This window comes from Pipra filicauda, unplaced genomic scaffold (genome assembly GCF_003945595.2).
Source record: "Pipra filicauda isolate LSUMZ 115617 unplaced genomic scaffold, ASM394559v2 scaffold140_size2443280_pilon, whole genome shotgun sequence".
Classification (NCBI taxonomy): Eukaryota; Metazoa; Chordata; class Aves; order Passeriformes; family Pipridae; genus Pipra; species Pipra filicauda.
The window spans coordinates 43,933-49,450 of NW_024103885.1; the positions used below are offsets into that span (position 1 = coordinate 43,933).

General features: G+C 34.7%; 1 long non-coding RNA gene across 1 annotated transcript; it reads left to right on the top strand.

Moving 5' to 3' along the window:
• Nucleotides 1-4,166: 4,166 nt before the first annotated feature.
• LOC120322672 lies at nucleotides 4,167-5,141 on the top strand. Its single transcript, XR_005562503.1, has 2 exons — nucleotides 4,167-4,258; nucleotides 4,682-5,141. It is a non-coding gene; the product is annotated as an uncharacterized LOC120322672 (long non-coding RNA).
• Nucleotides 5,142-5,518: the final 377 nt, after the last annotated feature.

Consider the following 5,518-nt stretch of genomic DNA (forward strand, 5'->3'; position numbering starts at 1 on the left):
AAAAATAATGGTGCTTCTAAAATTAGAATTCTCTATAGTTTAAAGAAATCTAGTTAGACATTAGCCAGTGTTTTAAGGTTGAATTTTTTTTGCAGTGAAAATACCAAAAGCTGTCTAAATCATGTATGATAACTAAGAGATAAGGGAATCGCTACATACAAAACCCAAAATGCCAAATAGTGTATAGCACCGTTCAACAATGATCACAGTATTGAGAGAAAACTGAAAACAAAATTCTTGCACAGAGGTATTTCAGAAAAAGATAGTGAAGCATTTGTCTTTTGAAACCAGTCAAGGACATAAGAGAGATTGCTTCGGAATAGTTCAAAGCATATCCCATAACTTTATTGCAGGAAAAGCAAAAGCCATTTTACGAAAATTGTTAGGTAGCCTGTGTAATCTGTTTAGGTCAGGGCCACTTCTGATTTCCTGGAAGTAAATGCTTTTGTGAATAGTGAGCCCTCTACAGAAATTTTGAGAAAATTTATAAAGTATTAGAAGAGTGAAACAGCAACCTTTGATGTCTGCTGGTCCAGAGGAGTCACTTTAACAAATCACAGCATGCAAGTGACATGTGCTGGAATTGCATTTTGATTCTACTGTAGTATCAAGATAAAATACAACACCAGAGATGAGGCAAAGTGTAAGTGCCACATACGTAAAGCGGAAAACAATCTGGACTTTCTAGAAAATATGACCTGTCAGTTTCCAGGCTCTTCTTGGTGGTGCCAAGCAATAGGCCAAGAGGCAATGGGCAGAAACTTGAACACAGGAATTTCCACCTAAATATGAGGCAGAACTTCTTTACTGTGAGAGTGATTGAGCAGCGGAACAGGTTTCCCAGAAAAGGTTGTGGAGTCTCCTTCTCTGGAGATATTCGAAAGCTGTCTGGACATAATTCTGAATAACATGCTTTAAGTGACCCTGTTTGAGTAGGGAGATGGGACTACATGACCTCCACTGGTTCCTTCCAACCTTCCCCATTCTGTGATTCTGTGATTCTGTGATTCTGTGATTCTGTGATTCTGTGATTCTGTGATATAAAAGGTCCATTGTCAGATGCAAGAATGGCATTTCCTTTCTCAAAACTACATTTAGATTTTCAGAAGAAAGCCTCTCTCTTTTGAAAATTAATGACAGTAACTGGTCTGAGGCTATGCTCCATAGAGATAAGTCTGGAAATGCCTTAGATATCTCCATGGTCACTATAAATTTATCACACAGAGAACGAACTACTGAGTGCTTCCATTATTCATGGCTATCCTTGTTCTTTACACACCCAGAGGGAAAAGGGGACACCATGTTTTTCTAGTGGACATGTTATGTTACTTTGATGAAAAATGGTTTTGTAAACTTTTTTCTGTTACTCTCACTATATTTAAAAGATTTATGTCAGCGTTCTCCGGTGAAGGACAAAGACACTCCAAAAGAAATGCATTATCAGCATGCAAAATTATAATTTTTTAACTACTCTAGCTTCTGATTCAGTGAAATTAAATTCCCTCTTAGGCCATAAAAGAGTGCTGCACTGTATTTTAGATAAGCACAATATAAAGAAAAAATCAGATTCATAAATACTACAGAAGCAAAAGAACTGTTGTTTACTAAGGGGAAATTTTTTAAAGTCTTACATGCAAAGTGGAAATTACTCCCTTTTCAACTGCCCCACATTCTGCAGATTGATCTTTGTATGTGACTCAAAAAATACCAAGTAATCTCTTTTTAATTCAAAGATGACTTCCTGTCTCCTACCAAAAAAAAAGTTCTACCGCAGTTGTTTCAAAGCACTATGCTTTACATATTATAGGTCACTATAAGGAAGACATACACGTGCTACTTTCAAATGTGCACACAGGAGTATGAAAAATGAGAATGATGTCACAGTTTTTTTAAGAATTTTTACAGTTATGCTGACATTTACAAAGAAATATATTCATGCTGACTCTGCTTGGCAAATTTAATGAATTTTTACTTTTCAATTTATTCTAGTCATACTTTGCAATAATAAGCTTTTTTTGTTTTAGTACTGAGAGGAAAATAAACTGCTTTGCAATTTATGTGAAAGGCAAGTTTAATATATGATGGAGTAGAATTTAGATTGGTATGTGCACTTTTGTGGTATCAAATGTTTCCTGACAACATTCTAAAACTTTAGGAACTTCTTTTCTCTGAGCCAAGAAACAAAATGGCATGTTTGCTTCCAAAGATAAAAATTGAATTATGCCATATAAGCTTAATAATGAATGTATTCTGTATACTAGCTGCTTAGAATAATTCAGATGCTATTCAAATGATTTTTGTTACAACTGAATGAGTCAGCAATATGTACCTTGTCAGTAAAATGCAGAACCTTCTGATATATAGAATTGCTTTTTACTCAGCCATATTTTAGGTTTACATAGCCCCAGTGGTAAAATAAACATGAAAAAACATCTGGTCAAATAAATTCAGAATCACTAAATGACTTACTCTCAAATTGCACCAGAAAGAAGGCTCATGGGAAAATGTGAATAAACAGTAATGTTGCATCACAGATTCTCTAACTTTGTCTCAGCAGGTATGCCACAGAGCAAGCGGTCTGCTAGTTTCATTAAATTATCTTGAAATTGCTTTGCATTATGCACTAGGGTACATTTTCAGAAAATATTATTTTGTTGTTAAAGTTGAAAACTATTTTTATTGATTCAGTCAGTTTACAATTACTTACTTTTAGGAAATGGTGAGCTATGAGAAACACTGGAATTTCTGCATGTTGCTAACCTGACTTCATCAATGCTTCCACACAAATGATGAGCACTGATGAGCACAAATGTTGAGCAACTGTGACTTTAAAAGCTTCCTTTGCAATGAAAAAATAAATGCTGAGAAGAGTAATGGAAAGTTGTAAATTTAAGGAAAAAATAGAGGCTGTTAATTATATTGATGGAAATTCTAAAACCAGGCTTCCATTTTTCTTTAAGACTTTGTATTACTACAAGACCTTTAATTTCTTATGCTCTCAATATGAATATTTAAATAATTCATTCCTCTTTTTATCAGCTGTTATTCTTTATTTCAGATCGGCAATTACAGATCTCTGATGTCTTCTAATGTCTGTTGGATTTACACAGTAGTTCATAATTCATTTCAGTAGGTCTTTGTATCCTGCATCATTTACTGAAATGGCTTAGTCTTTCTGAGTGTCTTTCAAACTCATTTCACTTCTGAGCTATTCAGAAGCTCTGAAATCCCCTGATTATGAATGGAAAAGATGTTTTGACTTTTTCAAAGGTTTAGACTTCTCTAAAACACAAGTATGATGCAACAAACAGAAGAAATCACAACTAGAACTAGTTTTCTAGCTCTTATAATTTCCTACATAATCAGATTTCCACAGAACCAATTTCCAGTTAAAGCCATTTTTGTGTCAAGCAAACTTCAGTTCCTGTTCTGTGTCTTCTGATGGTGTCTTGCTTTCAAAATAAGATGGATAATAGGACTTTGCCAAATCTTCTTGATGAACATGTTGGAAATTCCTTGTAGAAGTATTAAATTGGGGTCATCTGTTAGACAAATCACATAAGCCAGTGCAAGCAGCTTCTCAACCTCATTACTCTAAGAGGTGTGTACTGTGTAAGACATGCACTGCATCATCCTCAGGAACACTTCAGTTGGGTGTTTAAAGTACAAGTCTGACATGTGATGGCACAGTCAGAGTTTCTTGAACTATCGAACTTGCCAACTAACCTTAAACTGGTGTTTGCATTACATGTTGAGGGATTTCACTACTACCATTTTGACATCCATAAAACCTGCAGGATTTAATATCAAACATAAAAATCAAATGTGTTGTAGGCACAGGCAGTGTACTTATACAGCACCATAACCACTTGATTTGCAGAAGCGGCAGCAATATTTGATTTGTTCTAGGAAGCAATTAGAAGTTTACTAGATTGTGTGACACTCATGTTCCTTTGTTTATTTGAATACTAAATAATACTGAGGCAATTCTGCAAGCCCCAGTGTTGGGCAAGAAATATCTTGAGGCATTAATAACTTTTCTGTTGTAGCTGTAAATGCACAGCTATGTAGGCATTATCAGAGGGCTAAGTAGACTCATGTATTAACACTTACAGAAATGTCAGATGAGGAAAGAGTAAACAAATCTTTATATATTTCAGATAATGAAATTACTGTTTCAAGACACTGCTTGGTAGATGCAAAAAGATGAATACTTCCATTCCTGCTCGGATCAGTCATTAGAAGTGAAGATAATATGGTAACTAGAAAAACAATTTTTTTGGGTATTTTAACATGGGTTCTACTATGTATTGTGAAGCTCTGTAACAGCACAAGTAAGACTAGAGTGTGCTTAAGACAGCTGTTGCATATTGCTGGACTCTTATATTTTAAGACTCTGCTCAACTTCAGCCGTAGCTAGGGTAGTGCCTTACTGAAGAGGTAGTACTCTCATGCACTCTTAGTGGTCTTGAATTGTAAAGGTACAGAAAATATGAATTTTATTGTTTCATTAATTGTTGACATCAAATTGACTTTCATTATAGCTTAGAAAATGAAATGTAAAGACTCAAAAATACTTCAAGATGTTTCTATCACAAAAGATTAATTATGAAATCAATATGTGGTTGTCAGCTTTAGTAGCATGAGCATGTGTATCATACAGACTTGCCTTTTCCTGCAGGTATGAACAACAAAAATAACAAATCCAACCCTGGTCTTGGATAGATCCAAAACTCCCACTAATAGCACTGTATGGAACGGGCTTCCCAGCTTCAGCCTTACCAGCTTCTCAAACTTGGCTGTACAACACTTGAGGCTTTCTTTGTGGGTTGAAACTGCCCTGTCACATATTGAGGAACTGGTTTGTGTTAAAATTTATCATATGTTGTTCAACCTCTGTTGTTTTGAATCTTTATTGTAGCTAACATTTTAGTGCTGTATTTTTTAACTTGGGTTAGTTCAACTGCTTTGATTACTGACTTAGCCTTATGATAAAGCATAATCTGTTCAGCTATGGCAGTCTCATTTCCTCTGTTCATAAAAGACAAAGATATGTTTGTATTTTCATTATAGACAAGAACTCATATGTCTATCATTTTCAACTGTGATGACTATTAAAACCATTTCTTTGAGCTGCATTAGTTTGGGCTGCTATACTTTTTTTGGACCATTTGTCATGACAATTTCTGGACAGCCACAAGGCACTTTCTAAAGCCTAATAGATTGCTCTATATATTGCAAGGTTGTATATTGACTTGTTTTCATTTGAAAGCAAGTAAGAGAGGCTTGACAAAGAACGTGAAAAAATATACTTTGGAGGAATGAGAGAAAAGAAGTTAGTGTAACATCTTCATAAACCTTAGACTTCTCAAATTTGAATGACATCACCAACCCCAAAAAAGAAAATGTATTATTGCCATTTTAAGTCTTGTAAAATGACATGACTTTTTTTTTTCATACCTTCTCTCTATAAATAAAAATAAATAAAATGAAGGAGTATAACTGTCTTAGGTAGTCA